The sequence below is a fragment of the Erpetoichthys calabaricus genome, chromosome 4, assembly GCF_900747795.2.
Source record: "Erpetoichthys calabaricus chromosome 4, fErpCal1.3, whole genome shotgun sequence".
Taxonomy (NCBI): Eukaryota; Metazoa; Chordata; class Cladistia; order Polypteriformes; family Polypteridae; genus Erpetoichthys; species Erpetoichthys calabaricus.
This window is the reverse complement of record NC_041397.2, coordinates 64658383-64677716: the sequence shown is the minus strand read 5'-3', so window position 1 is coordinate 64677716 and position 19334 is coordinate 64658383.

The following is a 19334-nucleotide window of genomic DNA, read 5'->3' as shown; positions in this document are numbered from 1 at the left end:
TAGAAGTTCTGTCTAGTCTACAGTTTTATAAACTTTGATTTAATTTTTATACTAATCAAAATCATCATTGAAAGTATTTTTTTTATTTTTCCCAAATGGCCTACAAAAATACCTTCATCAGAAAATCGATTTACTTTTTGAGAAGATACTGTTGCAGATCAATATAGTATTTTTAGTAGAACAGGCAGCCTAAATCTTTTGGTGGTGACTTATTTTTCGTTTGATCCAAAATATTTGAGATTTGACACCTCTTGTTGAGATACTGTACATCCTTATGCATAAATCAGTGAAATTGCTTTGGCTAAATATGAGCTTATAAAGATTTTCTCACTTCCACAATGGATTGGAGTGTGAAAGTGAACAAAGTCTCCTAGTCAGCCTAAGTTAAGACCACCTTTTTAATGTGGCCGAAGGTTGGCCTGAATGTTGGTGTGGATATTCACCTGACCTGAGTCTACTTTATCTTGTACTAGTCGATGTTCCGGAGCATATTTGTTTAAGGGGTTAAGGTAAGTAAGCAAATATGTAAGTTGTTTTTTTTTAAATGTTGGTGTTTTTGTCAATGCTGGTTGAAATGCTCGTGACCCTGTGTTCGGATTCAGCGGGTCGGAAAATGGATGGATGGATGGTTGAAATGCTAGAGCCACATGTGTCATCTACACTATCTCTCTATCACTTTGTCTGCTCTCAAGAATCACAAATTTGTTCTTTTGTGTGTGCTTAGATTGCATAATTGTGGTAACTCCTTGCTGGGTTCGAACCATGAATGATTTTTCTTTGCATTTCTTCATTTATTTTGCTTTCATGAATACATTTATATAAAAAAAAACAAATTTACCCCTGGGGTCTTGTTCTATCTATCTATCTATCTATCTATCTATCTATCTATCTATCTATCTATCTATCTATCTATCTATCTATCTATCTATCTATCTATCTATCTATCTATCTATCTATCTAATCCTGCATTAATAAACCAGATGTCTTGTTGAATAACTGAATCATTGATATGCCATGTAAGCTGGGCACAAATCCCTGTTTTATTTTTGTGTTGTTCCCTCTATTCCTGATGAAACTTCTGAATAGCTGGGGTCCCATGCATAATGTCATGAACATTCATGTAGTTGTTGTGGAGTAATTCATGGAATTTGTTGTGTTGGCCTTCCCATTGAGACTGGCCAATGAAATTTTTGAAAATCTATGAAGCCTATTATTTTAAATTGCATGAACAATAAGGTAAATATAAAATTTCATGAAAGTAGGCACAGCTGTTTTTGAGTGATGTGTGATTTTTAGCGTTGGTCCCCCATTACACATCCAGTCCCTCCTGCTGTCATTGTTTCCGTTGAATCACTGAAATTGAATGAAGCCTTCACTGCAAGTAGGGTCACTGTTTGTTTGGTGTGATAATGTTATTGTGGATTTGCAATTTACAACTCTGCTTCTTGATGGAACTTTTAAAAGACCTTAAAGTCTACATTTGAAGTTGCATCAACAGTAACATGCAATAATTAATTTTGACACAGCCATTTTGGAGTGATGCTCCAAATGTTTACAATCACCATTTGCTGATGTAATTTATGAAACGTCATGTAGCCTATAAATTTGAACAATGGTAAGCTGCATGCAAAATTTTATGAAAATCGGTTAGCTGTTTTTGCATGTTTGACGAAGTAAACAAGCAGACAAATGGACAAGATGTCTTCTGAGAGTTGAATTGAAATCCTTAGTGTACAAAACAGATAAATATGTCATTTGGATTTGGTACTGTTTGGTACATTGTTGATCGTATCTGTTTCAGAACTAGACTGCATGTTGCTGCTAGATGCGGTGAGATTTGCCTTTTTCTAACCTATCTGTAAGAACGGTCTCATAAGTTTTAACTGGAGTGTTTGTCACTAGTTGAAATCATAATTTTTGATATTTTCTTAAATTTCAGGTATAGATTTCACCAAAACTCTTTTGTTTCTATGTATTTTTTTTTCCGTTACACTATGGGACTATCATAATGATTCACCATTCATTAAATGTTTTTTGGTGGTAAGATAGCATGTCATATGAACAATCTTGTAAAATGTGCCTATTAGATACCTACTCTGACTGTGCCCCACCCATATGGACTAATCAGGACTCCTATTTTTTTCTTTATAAAGCTTTTATTTAGGTGAGACATTATACAGTAGGTTTATAATTGTGAGGATCGAAGTGGGGTTGACCTGTGTGCTGTTTAGAAGATTGCTATGAGTGCCTGTACTGGTGGTGAAAACGTAGATGTTTCCTATTATTAGGCTTTTTTTTTCCTGAATTAGCTAAGGGCCCCTTTGCAAGAAAGTCCGTAGGATGTGCACCAAAATCACCCTGATGGTAGATCTGGTCATTGCCATGGGCATTTACACGAGGGGAAACATGCTTCCTTTTTATCTCCGGGAGAAATGGTGCTTGAGTAACAGCTGCCACATTCCACTGACTATATTGAAAGGTGGTGGACTTTTTATATAAACAGTGTAAAACATATGATCTACACAAAAATGATAGATCTTATATAGTGAAGAATATATAGTGCCTTGTGATGGTGTAGCCTTTTAAAAGGATTATATAAAATAAAGTTTGATTGACTACTGGGGGTACAGGGTTCAGGACTGTGCATGTGCAGCGTGGCACAAAATCAAACCTCAAAGCCTTCTTATCAGTGGATGTGACTGAAAAACATATTTAGTATTTTTCCAAGAAATGTGTCTTAGTATTGAATTTGAAGAAATATGCTCCAGAAGCTCTTTGGCAAACTACAATGTAGTCATGACAGATGAAACATGACAATCCTAAAAAAAAAAACATAAAAAGATTAAAAGGTGAATTTGGAAAATATGCTGCCCAACTTTCAAATAAACTGAAATAAAATTCTTGACCGGCATGTACTTGTGAGATTGTGTTTCTCCTTGCAGTTTTTTTCAGTTTGCAGCACAATCAAGAAACTGCCTTCTTTCTCAAGTCCACAATCCTCTTTCCTTTTATTGCAGCTGAGCTCTAAATTATGAATCAAATTCAGCTTCTCCTCTCCATCAAGTACAAGCTACTCATTATGAACAGCCAGCAGCAAAAGGCAGACCGACATTTAATCAAATACATAAATTAATAAATGTAATCTGATGAGTGTTTAAAAGATTTAAGTCTGGGTGGACAACAAAACAATAAAACATAAAAAGCTAATATGACGATTAAGTAGCCTTAATATTACAGGGCCTTGTTTATGTGAAATTGCTTGCTGAGTTTAAAGTCACATGAATCCAGGTCCTCTGATGAAACAGTGATTAAATATAAGCAAATGTATTTGAATTATTCTCCATATACTTTTAAACTAAATAATTTATGTACTAAAGTGCACTGACCAATCACACTAAAGCCAAACTGACCAATCAGAGGGATTGGATACACAAGCCTCAGTGTTTAATTATATAGTAGACATATAGATATACAGCATGGTAACCTGTGGTGTGTGTTCTTGAAGTGACTGCAAGCCCAGAATGAATCTACGACAAAGTTCTCCTAGTTCTCCTAGCATTCATTCTAGTGGCCGAAGTTACACATGGTGTCCTTGGTCCCAACTTCTGTGTAAAGGATTAAATAATGCTCAGGTCACCTGTCCATTATAGTTAGTAGCAGGTATAGCACAACAGGTTTTGCAACTACTTTCTTTTGTACTATCGATACAACTATGGGACTTTATTACTCTGCATTGCCACTGTCCATCCATTTTCTATTCACCTGTGGAGTAACTAACTTTAGGGTTCCACCCATGGGCCCTAGCATTCCCAACAAGATTGACAAAATTCCAAAAGTGGTTGTCCATGTTGTCAATTGGGCTATTAAATACCATGGACTGGGCCAAACTCCCATCCCAAAACACCTAAAAACGTATAGTCCTGGTCCTTACTGGGTTTCCCTACATTCTATTTATAATGTAATATTGTCATACCCTGTTAATCCAATTCAGGGTCCCAGGGAAGCCAGTGCCTTTGCCATCAGCACAAGGTAGTAAACAATGCTGGTCAAGTTGGCAGTCCATTACAGAACCACAGTCACACACACAAGAGGGTCAGTTTGAAATCTGCAAATAACCTTACTAGCGCATTTTTGTGAATGTGGGGTGAAAACCAACATGACACAAAAAATATACAAACTCCACACATAGACAATGGCTAGAAGTGAGATTTGAATGCATTCTGCCTTATGTGTATAAAGTTATTGAATTTCACAGGGTGGCACTGTGAATTATTACATCAATTTGTTTGTAGCTCATAGTTTAACACTATACACCAGCCAAGAGAAAACCTCAATACAGCAATTAGATATATACCATAATTCAACACATTCCATGTAACATCCCATCTAACTGCAGCATGTCTAATCCCACTATGTGAAATAGTCTATACATTGTGCCATTGTCTCATGTGTACTCTGCAACACTACTGTTGGTCAAGATTATGCCACTGACTGGGAACTATTGGGCTGCACTGAGCTGTGAAATTTCACCTGAGAATGCCTGCTCAGAAAGCTGGGACAGCACAATGTTTGAGTTATCAGTGTGTCTGCCTAACATCTCTCAAATCCTAGGTACTCCTCTGTTCTTGAATCCTGTCAATATGGAGTGTGTATGTCATCCTTGTTCATGTTGATTTTCTGTAAGTATTCCTGTTTCCTGTGACATTGTCAAGATGTTCAAGTTAGGATTATTGGTGACTCAAAATTGCCTCCCCGTGAGTGTCAGTGTCTGAGGTAAAGAAAAGTCTCCTTTCCAGGTGTGATCCTGCCTTCTGCAGCTGGGACATTTCAATTCATCCAGAGAACTTGAATTGCAACAAGTGGGTACTGAAATGGACAAGCGACTTAACAAAAGATAAAAAATACATGATAGTTTCCCTTAGCATCATCAAAAATTAATAAACACACCACTACTTTTGCAATAACACAAGAACTGTATTGAATGAAGTTCCTATTACATTTAAACAGTCTGCCCATGATAATATAGGGGACTGCTTAAAGCGCACCATCATGGAAGAAGATCATGAGCAGAAAAAGTACATCAGCATGATGAGGGGAGTACCAACTGAGTAACAGAATGTGAAATGAAATCATACAAGATCTAAATAGAGATCCAGCGTTTGATGGTGGGAGATAAGTTAGGATTGCAGCAGGGACAGTGTAGCAGGGAGGAGGCATGATGTTTTGGAAGAGGCCTCTTGTGGTGCATTGACACTATGAGCGTTTGGCTCGTTGCCTGCTGAAAGTGAAGCCAAAGCAACCATTTTCTCAGAGAAGTCCCATGTGTGCTAAGAGATGGTGGTGGGAGAAGAAGAAAGCCAGGCTCATGAGCTGCCCTCAGCTGCCAAGGGATGACAGCAGGACATGAGCCAGAAAAGGAGATGACAATACATGCTGGAGAACATCTTCTGTAGCTGAATAGACCTTGTAAAGTGAGCTACAGGGACATATTATTAGATGGAAGCACTGGGGTGTTTTTCTGACTGTGTTTTAGATCTGCTTTTATCAGTTTTTTGACTCAGTTATTCATTTGGGTTTTAACCTCCATGAACACTGTTTTCATTATTTATTAAATTATTTCTTCTTATTTATTGAAGAAGATTACTATGATCGGTTCCCAGAGTGGGTGAAGGTGTGCACATGTTACTGCTTGCTGCGGGATTGGGGTGCTTGGCTGATCACGTATTCATGTGCAAAATCGAGCGGATCAGTCAGGTGTCTCATTCACACCTCAGAGTAGATGGAGGACAACACCTGCACCCAAAGGGAGCCTGCATGGTAGAGACAGAAAAAAAGAGAACAACAAAGGATCAGATCAGAAAAGATCGAGAGAATCAAAGAAAAGAGCAGATAAAGGATGTTACAGGACTAAAAAGAGGCAGGATGTTGAGGAGCCCATGTTGATAGGAATGGAGGTAGGTGGTTGGGAGTGTGACCTAGGAGAGGGAACAGCAGTCCTGTGGTCAAATGCAGGGCCAGGAAAGGGTCGCTCTGACTAAGAAGAGTTGGAGCAATCCCGTTGGGCGGTGTCTCACTTTAGACGTTGATGGACTGGCTGAAGAGACATGAGTGGGGTTTAGTGTGGAGTCCTATTGACTCTGACAGAAAGGCAATAGGAACCCAAACCCAGGATTGTTAGATGACTGTACCTGTTGGTGGGCATCTCCTCATGCAGCAATGTCCTGAAGGGGTAAGCTGAGGAGATGCCAGAGAGGCATAGGGGTTCGTATTTGTTTTAAAGAAAGAAAATTACCTGGGATTTTAACCTGTTTTTATGGAATATATTTGTTTTTTAACCTCCACTTTTTCACACTTTGATTTTATGGGTTATCAATTTATTGAAATTTACTGCACTGCACTTTTCAACACCTTTGATTGGTTTTATTAAAGGCACTTGGCACTTTTGCACCAACACCTTGCTGACTGATTTGTCCGGCTCAGTTCCGGGTTCAATGTTCCGGGGGAAGCAACCGGGGAGCATGGTGCTGACCCAGACCATCACAATTTTGGTGCACTTTTACTGATTTGGACACTTTATTGTTTAGTAAATCAAATGCACTTTGCACCAGCCCTTGTTGTTTATGTGTCCTCATTGCCCAGTCCATCTCAGCTCATGACTATGGATGTACTGGGTTCAAGGAAGTATGCTAGCTATGTGCATCACAGGAAGACATAAGACATTTATAATTTGTGTTTAGTACATTTTATTAAGCTGTGAATGTGCAACCAATCTTCACAGCAAATAGGAAATTTCAGGAGAACATTGCCCCGAAAACTGATGCTACTCAGGGCTGGGACGAGAAGTGTGAAAAAAATGTAAGAATGCATGTGCAATAAGAAGACTGGGTAATAGCAAATAATCTTTTCTTTTAATTCATAATAATGCCTGCAACATTTGTTACAAAATGGAATTGAGTCTTCAAGGCCTTTTTTGTTTCTTTTCTGTTAATTTCAAGATAAAAATGTCATGAGGGATGACCCTGATCACAGAGTCTTTTAAATCTGATTTTACCTCTGAAGCATGACATTACTGTAAAATCTATACAATGATTTTATTTACACAAACTCCTTCCTTGTGCAATTTTATGGAGTGCCATTCAAAGTCATTTCTTCTTTGAGGAAAAATCAATTCTATAATCAACTGAAACTGAGCACAAATGTATTTCTGTGACCCGCCTCATTAGCCCCCTTCAGCTCCTTAACACTGGCCCTTTTACTTTCTTCAGTTTTGATGATTTTAAATGATTAAATGGAAAAAATTTAATTTATTAATTCAGGACATTATTTTCACTTATTTACAGCAGTTGTTCTTTAAAGACAAAAGGGGAAAATATTCGATTTTTGCATGGAATTTGAAATAACGCTAAAAAATAAACATTCAGTTTTATATTCACACATTGCTTTCTAATTTTTAAAGGAAAAATTGACAAGCGACTTAACAAAAGATAAAAAATACATGATAGTTTCCCTTAGCATCGTCAAAAATTAATAAGCACACCACTACTTTTGCAATAACACAAGTACTGTATTGAATGAAGTTCCTATTACATTTAAACAGTACTTGACACTTCACAACTGCCACTTGTGCAGGCAGCATAACAACATTCAGCAAATTCTCAATCACTCTGTGATGATGTATGGGTTTTCTGGTGCTTGTTTTAAAACCTCTAATTTTCCACAAAGGTCCATGATTATGACACATCCCAAAAGCATAACGTGAATAGGTATAGACAGTCACTTTCATTCCTTCCTGCATTTGACACTCCCTGGTCAATGTGAACAAACTCAATAGCCAGGGCCAACCAGCTGGGAGGGAGCTTGGCCCCTTCCAGCAGCCTGCCATCCCTTAACACAGCATAACTGAACAACTGGACTGCCATTTTCCAAGTGCAAAGAACAGCCATCCACGGACACTACACAACCTGAGCCTAGCAGATCCTCCTCCAAAACATGTCTTTGTTTAGTTACCATTTAAATTACTTCTGCATAAACATGTCGACTGAAAGCAAGGTAGCTGGGTTCAAGGTTGAGCATCTTTCAAGGGTAACATTGGCCAATGTTAATAGAAGGTGTTAGGTGTGAGGTTCCTACCTGTACCAGAATAGAATGTACAGCATGTGGTATGCACACAACCAGAGGACAGATTAAGACTGTATCTGCACGTGATAACCACAGCACTCAAGCAGGCTGGCAAAGCCACTGCCACTGTGCCTAACCTTTTAGAACAGTAAGCTACTGGCCTTTGCCTGTCATCATGATTTTGTGCGGTCATAAAACATCATTCATAAATAATAACAATATGCAAAGTACATTTGAATATTGGCAACCATACAACCTGATAAATGGTGATGTGTAGTTTCAGGCGGCACACAGGCTTGTTATTTACTTCAAAATGTCTCTAGTTAAGGCATCATTTCTGGTCAGCTTTCTTTAGAACAGGCCGCATGCCTGTCTCAATACGGCTGCCAAGCTGTGCTCTTCATTGTGTTGTTCTTTTCAGTTCATGGTGTGTGAGATGCTCCTTTATCATTTGGTAAGAGAGAGACAGAGTAAGGGAGTGAGCAAATTTATAGGTTTTCTGTCCAACCCCTGGAGCCAATAGGATGTCATGGTACTTAAAGGTTTCTGATACAAGCCAGTTCCAAACGGCCATACTTCAGATCAATGGGGGAATAGAACACCTTCACACCTGCCCCCAAAACCATATGTTAAGGTAAAGCTTGGCAGTTAGGCAGCCTGGCTTTCCTGCGGGGGGTTGACAGAAAGACTTTAGCAGAGAAACATTTGCCAGGCTGGTTTGAGGCACTTCCCCCAAATCCTGTCGTAAAATTCAAAGAGACTCAGTCCTGGTGGGTGTTGTAAACACGAATGCTTCTCACTAATGTAACACTAATATTTCATTGCTTTGCCTAAGTTACAAATTAAGACATACAAAATATTTATCAACTTATATGCAAAATCTCACATCACAACAAGTACCCAGTCATCCTTAACAGTGAAAGCAGCTGCTGTCTGGATTCTAGTCTAGGTATCTTCTGACTAGCCTCCACGCTTATTTCCAACAAAGACCTTTACTGGATAAGCACACTTCCCACTCGGGCAGATAGGCCTATAAATTATGGGCTACTGCCTGCCCACTTACTGTACACTAGGTGACTCGGTATAACATTGTGGCATGACAGTCCACAACCAACATTTACCACGAAAAGCAAACCAATACTGAAAGTCTGAATGAACAGGAACAGAATAAGAAAGAATTTGCTGAATCTATAACTAAAAATTAGTTCGCACTTTGGGGGATGGTGGAAAGGATGGTGGAGGGATTTCGCATAATTGGCGGTTTTGAGTGAACAGCAGCATTCACCACCCCATTCGGTCCTGTCTTCTTTTTTAACTAGTAAAATTAGGGAATTTATGGGAGAAGAAAAAATTTCAATAATAGCACCTTTCTCAACAATTCTGAATGTTCTTTAGCGATTTCTTCCTCTGCTTCTTTGAATAAAGAGTACTGCACGTTGTGTGGTCTATATTGAGTTTTTGGGTAGACAACAAGGGGTTCCACATGTTGTATCCATCCAAAATAATTTTTCCTGTGTGCCCATAAACTCTTAGGAATGTCATCTAGCCATTTGAACTCTGTTTTGATTTTCTTGCTTGACTTTGTTTTCAGCTATCTTTCTTACTATTCCCACTCTCATCATTTGTATGGACTTCCACACCCCTTCTTGGCACCTCCATTTATCTTCACCTGCCTGCTCCCAATCTGTCCTCATTTCATTTTGTTTTACCCATGGTCCTATGTCCTTCCATTTTATGTCTTGCTTTCTATCCTAAGGAGATATGTGGGACAGACCAACCGAAATACCAGGCAGTTAGAGCATCCATTAGTTGCACTGCTGCTGTTGCCATCTCAGTTCCAATATACAAATATGTCAACAAAATGTCTTCAGTGCTTTGCCCAGCATGCTCAAACTGTAGTTGCCAGTCCTATCCAAGTGAGGTTCAAAAAACCGAGCCGTACAATTGAAGTCTCTTATACATACTGTAATTACGCAACACAGTATTTTCCTTCAACAGCCATGTTACATACTTATTAACTTACATACTTAGTATGTTTGCACAAATAGTCCTAATATTTCACATAAAACATTTGCTCCATGTGATGTTACTGTAATGGCCATACTGAGCTTACCCATCAGGGCTCAGCCTGATAAATGAACTGGACATGAGTATATTACAAGTACATGAGGTACTTTAGATTGCCCCCACAGTGATTTGACAGAAACAGGTCCAGTCTCTTTTAAGAAGTGTGGGCCTCCAGCCACTCCAACCACTCTCACAGTTTTACCAGTTGTGGAGATGGCCGGCACCTCTCTGGATCTCAAAGTTGACCTTATAGCTCCCGTGTCCAACAAAAAGGACAACTGCTTTTCTTCCACTATCAGGGTCAGCACTGGCCAGGTTGAGGTTGCCGGGTTAGGGCAGCGTACTGATTGACAACGCTGCCTTATCCCCGTCTATTCCTAGGCCCGATATGGAAGCACTGCCACTCTTCCTGTGTTTGGAGGAGCCAGGCAGTTGCTTTGAGTCTGATATTGCACTATTTGAGAGCACTCCTGCTTCCAATGTCCAGTTTCACCAAACAGACAGCATTTATTATCATCTCTCAAAGAAGGCTGCCTTCCTTTGGAGCATAACCTCCTCGTCCTCTGTGATCTCATCCCTGTCTGGGCTTCTCACTAGTATAAAGGCTAGCTGCACCACCATAAGCTTCGCTTGACTTTTACTCTGCTTATCCTTGACATTTCACTCTCCTTCCCAAACTTTAGCCCTGTCCTCTGCTGTACATATTTCCATGGGCTTCCACTTTTTTGTTTTTTACAGTAGCGAACATGTTCCATCTCCCGCAATGCAAATAGTTTATTAAACACACACCTCATACCAGCACTTCTATCTTTCTGTGGATTACATAGTTTCATGGCAGAAATAGGTTAATCTGTCCATAGGACAACAATTTCTGCCTAAATTCATACACATGATCACAGCAGGAGCAGCATGACATGAGTCACTGCTGACCAAAGAATAACTGCCTTATCTGGAGTTTATAATGCAGCATATGACAGCTCTGAGAGCCGTACAGTCCATGAAAAAGAGCTCTGCCATAAAACAGTAAAGTTAATGAAATAGAGTTCTACCATAATCAATAGTGGTGGTAGTGTCATGATACAAGTGTGCATTTCATAGATTAGATTACTTGTCAGGATTGAAGGTGCACTGGATGTTCAAGATACAGAAAAAAAAAACAAAGAGACATTTATTTATTTTACAACAGAATTAGGGTGGGATCAGTGTTCCTACTGCACCTTGTGCAAACAGACAAAGCCTCATTGAGGGAGACTGAGGTGATGAATGTCACTGAGTTGTCCACCTAAAGCCCTGAGCTGAATCTCACTAAAAATCTGGGACACTGTCATCAAACATGACTATAGAACTAGACAGAACCTGAGCAAACCTTCTTTCAAGAATAAGAAAGAAAATCCCTCAAGCAGACGCATTGCAAATATTAAGAATTAAAGCTACAATTAATACCATTGGCGCTTCTGCAGTGTTTAAAAGTAAACGGGAACCGGTCCTGGACAGGGTGCCAGTCCATCCCAGGGCATACTCACATACACACCCACACTTTTAGTCACCAGGTGGACATACATCTTTGGGATGTACAGTAGATGGAAAACCAGACTCACAGGGAAAGGCCCATGCAGCCACTGAGGACATTATCCATGACACTACAAAATCTGCCACTAGGTTAATTTTTTATTGAATTGCTTGTTACTGATTTTAATTCTATAGCTGCACTCTTTTCAGAGTATATAATAATTATTCTATTATTCTCACTGATTTTCTCTGTTTTTGTGTTATTTGTGGACAAAATTTGAGGTCCACTGATTGCAGGCTAAACCCAGAAAATTCATAACTGTTAGACTTGAGAAAGGTGATGAATCTGTTAATTCCGTTTCGGCCATGAAAAGTAAATGCAAGCCCCTAACCCTTTATAAAAGGTACGGCCTCATTCTTTTATTTGTTGGGTTTAAAAGTAAGTTGAAATAGTTAATTTTTATATTTTTATGTCTAAATAAAAATTTGATAGAAAACTGAAACCTGTGGATATGTTTTTCTCAGAGAAGATAGTGCTAGAAGCAGTAGTTGACTTTGGGTTCATGTCAGTTGCTGAAGTTATTTCAGTAATTAAAAAATGCCTGTAGTAGAAAGACCACAATGGTTGATAAGATTCTTACAGAAATTCTGAAAGTGCAGGATATCGTGAGGTTGTCTTGGCTAACACGCCATCTCAAAAGTTTTTCAGAAAGTAGAGAAAGCAGTGGTCCCCCTTTTTGAACACAGGAATAACATTGTCAACTCCAAATACTGGGGTATCACACTACAAAGTCTACCCTGGATCAGCCTATGCTGGGGTAGTAGAGCAGAGAGTTGTTTTGAAAATAAAACCTAAGAATGAAGAGGAGCACAATGTATGTATGCTTTCAATACTTGGAAACAACTTATGACTGTGTACCCCATAGTATGTTGAAAAAATATTACAAGAGTATTGGATTTCAAGACCACTGCCCATTTTGCTGGAAGACTTATGAAGAGAGAGTAGCGTTAACATACTTGGTGGACATGGGACTCTGCTAAGGTGGTATCACAGTCAGGGGTTGAAGACAATCCTCTTTAGTAGCCTTTGGGTTACAACTTTGTTGTCTGTGGATTGTGCCATTTTTTACCTCCTCAAACATGTATTCCCTGTTTGCCAACTAGTGCAGTTTTCAGCTGAGAGTGATGTAGATGGGAGAGGAATGAACACATCCAAATCTGAGGTTTTCTCTTCAACAAAGGACTAGCTTGTTTTCTGTAGGTAATTGGGGAGTAACTAGAAGCCAGTTCAGGAAATCATTTACTTTATGGTCTTTTCACAAATAAGGGTAGGGGTGATTATGAGACTGATGAATTGGCAAAGTTCATTCTCAGCTGGCAATTTTCAGCCAGGTCACTCTAGTAAAATGGTAGCTAAGCGCTCAGACAAACCTTTCAATTTACTGGTCATTCTGCACTGCACATATGACATCTACTGGGCACTTCTAACAGGATGTCTATCAGACACAACAAAACTAGAGATGACCCAAAGATGGACCCAAGGCATGTTGGAGGGCTTATATATCTGGCCTAGCCTAGAAGCATTTGGCAATTGTGGAATCTATTGTAGCTGTAGGTGGACATTGCCACCATGATCTTTGGGAGGAAAGTCGATCCAAAGTGAAGCTAAATGAAGTGTCAAATATTGACTTGCTTATGCTGTTCTACTACTGCTGTTGATTTTCTCCTATTCTGGCCACTGAGAAGATATTCTAAGATGTTCTACAAAAAGTAACTCTTCTTTTGACTCTTGTGAATTGGTATTCAATTATTGTACATTAAGTGGTATTTGTTCATATTGTACATTCACATTCATCCTGAAAAAAGGCATCATGTTGATAGAAATTATAGTACTGAATTCTGTTTTGTTAGGTTTTGGTGTTTTTTTTTGCTCCTACTTTCATTTTCTAACTTTCTAATGTTTTTTTTTACTATGAAATAATTTGTTTTTTAACTTGATTGTATGCAATGTTATTTTCTTGAAATAGAATAATACATAAAAATTCAAAAAAGAAATTAAAGTACTACCAATGTGTATGTCATATTAGAAAATTTGGAAATTCATCTGCATAGCAATTAGCCTAAGTGTTGTGCAGTGCTCCAGGCTAACAGGAATGGAGGTTGATATGTTTCTGCTAGCTAAGGCTCATGCAGTGAGCTTGTGTACCTTTATTGCAATACACAGAGGCATTTGAAAAATATTTCTTTCCCTTCCAGGTATCCCTGGATTTTCCAATTCATCTTTGACAAAGATGCTCTAATTTAAAAATAAGTTCCATACTGTTTACTCGTCACTGTAACACAGGTGACAGCAAACAATATTTTTGCAATATGTCAAATAATTTTCTTTCTGACGTGTTAATGACACAGTTTGTGTCTGTGGAATTTGTAACCTTTAAATATGATTTTAAAAACATTTTATATTTCTGGAATATGCTGTCAAATGCCTAAACTGTTTTATTGTTGTATTACACATGGTCTTGTTCTAAGTATGTTTAAAAGTTTATAGGTGCTGTAAAAAATTAATATTTGAATCTCTGATAAAAACAAGTATGTCATAAATGTTGCACATAATTACATAGTAAAATCTCTTCCTACATAAAATCCAATACCTGCTTAAAAATGAGAAACAAAGATAAGAATTAATAAGTAAGTGCAGTGTACACCTCATAGTACCCTGTGGAGGACACCCAACTTGCTTATGTCAAAAAGAAAGTTGGGTAACCTGACCAAAACACAGGTACAAAAACTTGATTTAGAGCTGGTGCATTGTGGGAAGGGTGGTTTACTGACAAAGGAGATGTTGAAGAGATGTGAAATAGAGAGTTTGATTGAAAAACATAGGCTGAAGTGGTGGAAATGCTTGACTAGAAGAAGAGACAGAATAGAGAGGAGGTGGGAATAGTGGAAGGTACAGTTTTTTTTGCCAGGGGAGTAGTGGTGGCAATGCTTAAAAGTAGTGTACTTCTTTTAAAATAATGGTTGTACAAAGTGTAGTAGGTGAAGAGGATAAGTGAGCAACTTGTAGTGTTTAACATGATAGTTGGTTCATTACGTTTGTATATAGTCTTGGCATTTGCTCCACAGGTTGACAGAAGCAATGAAAAGAAAGATTAGTTTTGGGACAGGTTAATGAAGATAATACTAGGGTTGTCTCAGAAGCAACAGATTGTAGTGGGAGCCAGTGCTGAAGATTATGACTTGGGGGTCCTTGGTGGCTGTAGCTTTGGTAACACAAATGTTGAGAGTATAAGGATTCTGGAGTTTAGTGATACAAATGAAATGGTTGCGTACACCACTATGTTTAAGAAGAAGGAAAACAAATTTGGTGTCACTTAAATCTGGTGGTGTAAGATGTACTATGGACTATTTGTTGATGAGGAGATTTTGTGGGGGGCATGGTGAAAAAAATGAAGGCAATCCCTATGGAGGTCTGAAGAAAAGTAAGAGGAAACGTGTACCAAGTAGGATAATATGAGAAGTAAATTTGCTGAAACATTGGTATCGAGAATAAATAAGGTTTCAGAATGATCAAGTGTAAAATGGCAAGACTTAAGCAACAAATTTTGTCTGGTTGAAATGGAACAATAGAAGTATGTGGTTGGTCAAGCTGGAATGGTGTCAGAAATTATGAAAGCAGTGGAGTTGACAAACCTATGCAACATATTTGGATAAAGGTTTAAAGAGAACTGTGCTCTGTCCAGTATTCAAAGGAAAGGATGATCCAGACACACACCAACAATGCCACCAGCTGACAAATTCCATTATGTCAACAGTAAAGGCAAACGAACTATGAGTTGGCTATGAGTTGATCTTGTCTTTATTTTGGCTCTAACTTTGTTTCTGCTCTGACTTCAATTCTTGCTTTATCTTTGGTTCAGGCTCTTGTTCTTTATTTTTATCTCTCTCTTCCAGACCCTTCAATTACAATTTTGTTCATTCCTGACGTCAGCACATTAAGTCACAGTTGGGCAGCAACATTCAGTATTGTCAATGACATCAGCATTAGAGGTTTTTTGAGGTGAAAAGATTATGCAAATGCGGTTAGAGATGAGTTGGCGGATAGAAGTGATAATTTATACTATATGTTCAGTGGTGTGCCTTGAGCCGGTAATGAGGGTGGTCTTTGGTATAAAAAAACAAAGAAAAATGTCATCAGTCTCATTTTCTGAATGGAATTTTACAGTTAGCATTTGCAGTGTAGCTATTTAGGAAAAGTGAAGGAAGGACAGAAGTGTGACATGTACACTGTGGATAGAATTGAAGATTTAAAAACTCAACACCCATTAGCATGGTAGACAGTGCTGCTAGTGTTAAACATGAATGTAAAATCAAGTTTTTCATCATTTTGTTATGTACTGTAAATCAGATTTAATAACAAAGAAACTGTCAGGATGCAGCTGGCACACAGAAAAATCACCAGTGTTAAATTTACTCTTGAAGTGTGCAATTAACAATTAGTATACTGAAACTTTAAACTTAAATGAATTTTAAGTGTTTTTACTGTGCAGGCAAAACAAAAGCGAACCCCATCTAATGGGCATGCTCACTATATCCTTTATATACAGTTTATATATTTTTTATTGTGAGATCTTTTTAAGCACTTTTTAAAATATTTTTTGTTTTATGTTTTAATGTGGGATCTACAGGAACTGTTAGCAATAAATGTTTAAATAAGCACTTTCATGCATTTTATTCAATTTATTTTCTTTCAATGTCATGTTCTTTATTTGGAATTAATACTATTATTATGTATTACAACTTATTTTGTGTACAACCCTCTTCAGTGAGAGCCAGCTCACAACACTGTGAACAATTCTCAGTCAAAATACAAATATAAATCACAATAATTGCTACTTACAGAACTGGTAAACATTTAAATGCAGATTTGTTAAAATACACAGAGAACAAGATGGAAACTGATTAAACATTAATGGAAACCAACAATATATGTCCCTTAATAACTTGATGAACTATGGCCAGTTGACATAAGAGGAGGGTCAAATTGTAAAAGAGAAAGTCAAAAATAAAGTCACAACTGGCCACCTGTCCACTCCAGGGTTTTCTAAAGTGGAGTGTGTGCTGACCATCCGGTCTGATGAGAGAATCTATTTATCTGATGATTCCAATGCTACTTTATTCGGGATAACTTTTTCATAGCAGGACAGCAGCCAGGTAGTACAGCAGTGGCACCAAGTTTTCTTTTAATTCAAAAAATAATTCACTATTTTGCTACATTGTTGTATTTAAAACAGAAGCAATAGTGTTGGAGAGTTTAGAGAAATAAAGTCTTTCCTGTATGGCGTCTGCATGTGATTTTTTTTGGTTTTCAGGTTTCCTCCCACTTCTCAAGTTTTCCCAGGGATTGCTTGGTACTCGGTCAACGCTTTGTGTGTGATGAATTGCTTTACATAACCCTACAGAAAACTGGAATAGGCTAGTTCATTACATGGAAGGATTTTTGATTTATATAAATTAAATAAATAAAAATAGACTTTGGTTAAAAAATGATTGCAAAAATGGGGAAAAACATGCTGATGAGTATATTTAATTTCTGAAAAAAAAAACCCAGCTCATGAATAGAACTGTGCTAGAGTGTCAGAATAAAGACCGTATGTCATTATGAATATTTTTTAGCAAAGAGTTGAATAAAATCCAACCTGTTCTGCGCTGGTTTCTGCCTTGAACCCAATACAGCTTGTTCCAATTCCAACTCCCTTTGACTTTGTAATGAAGTAGGCTTTTATACAAAATTAATTGATAGCTATTGTCTGAGTAATAAAGGAAGTGTGCACCTCTTATTTGTAGTCTGATTAAAATCATTCTAAAATATTAGATTGTGTCAATGAACAGAAAAGGCAAAAGTTAAATTAACACTGATATTTGGGTTAATAATGTTCTCTCTGACCATCGGTGTAATCTCTGTTAAGTAAAAATAGAAAAAAGGTTTAACAGTTGTGATAACCATTGACAGACCCTCAAAACAATAAAACAAGCTCACATCTAGGCTGGTTGTTCTGCACAGACACCATTGAAGCTCCATCTGTCTTGCCTGCCCTCTCTGCCCTATTGTGTATTTCTCTTACTCACAACACGCTGATGTCACCTCATCTTTTCCTGGTTTGTCTTTTCTAACTTTGTTTATCTCTTCTTGCTTGTACCCTCCATTTACAAACACCTCCCCATACATACACACATCTTTTCCTGCCCCATATCCTATTAAAAGTGCCTTTTCAGTGACATTCATCCGTTGCTTTACTCCTGTGCACCTTTCCCCTCATCTTATCTGTGCCTCATTCATCATCCAAGAGGCAGTCCCCACACAAATTGCAATAATTGAGGATTATTTGTAGACGCCTGCATGACATGTGAAGCTCCATTTTGGACATCAGATGCATGAGCAGAAACAATTTATTTATAGACCCACAGGATGAAGCTGATGTTGATGTAAAATTTGGCAGAAAAAAAAATGCATAGCTTGTTATGTTTGATTCTTATAGCCCATCTACAAGTCTGGATTTACAATTCATAAAACATAATGATATATATTGCATAGTAAGAATATCAATAATAATAATTATTATAATTATTTAATATAAATAAATATATATAAGAATTATACATAAAAATTAATATAATGATAATTAATGATACATGATTGGATTTACAATTGGCTTTTTGCTTTTGTCCAGACCAATTGTCCAATTAGTGCTTAACTCTGCATGAAGTATACTCCTATACTGGCTAGTCATGCACCCTGTACATCTGTGTTGTTACCACACATCCCAATGTTCCCAATCCCAAAAGGTTTTTTTTTTCCCCACAACCATATCCCTCATCCAATATGTCATTTGATGGTATATTATAACATGTTCAAAGATGCAAAAAATTGTTATGCATTTGCTTAAAATTCTTTTCTTCTTCTTCCTCTTCATCTTTTCCTACTTCTATCCGGGGATCAATGTTCTTGATCAACTTTCTTATTATAACTTGATATATTTTGTTCCTTTAAAGTTACTGTTAAATATAAATTGAAATAGTAATTATTTAAACACACAATCAGAACAGTCTTCGTGTTTATGTAAATGTTTTCCCTTTTCAATAAACAATAAATGTTTATAATCTTTACTCACAGGATATAGCATTGAAATATTCATTCCAATGCACAAAAAAATCAAGTTTATTTATAGATGCAGACAGGTGACAGAACTGGATTGTGTAGACAAATAAAACCTCTGAATGCCAAAGTCTCAACCAAAAGTCAGAAACTGTCAGTTTCTGTGGCTGCTGTCACAGGGGATCTCAAGTTTAATAAGCTAACCATGCAAAGGTAATTACCTCCCTCTACTGGCCAGCGTGACTATTACTGCATAGCACAGAAACATAAATTGTAAGAATAAACAAAATATATATGGCTTTATTTAAAAATAAAAAACAATTGCACATTAATCTAAGCATGAACTTTATTGAGTTATATCATAAATTATACTAATTTAGGTCAGGACACCTTTTGTAATGTGCTCTAAACCTTCTTTAAATATTACTAAATTTTCTTACTAAAGATGATTATTTTGGTCTTAATGCTAAATCTGGATACATCT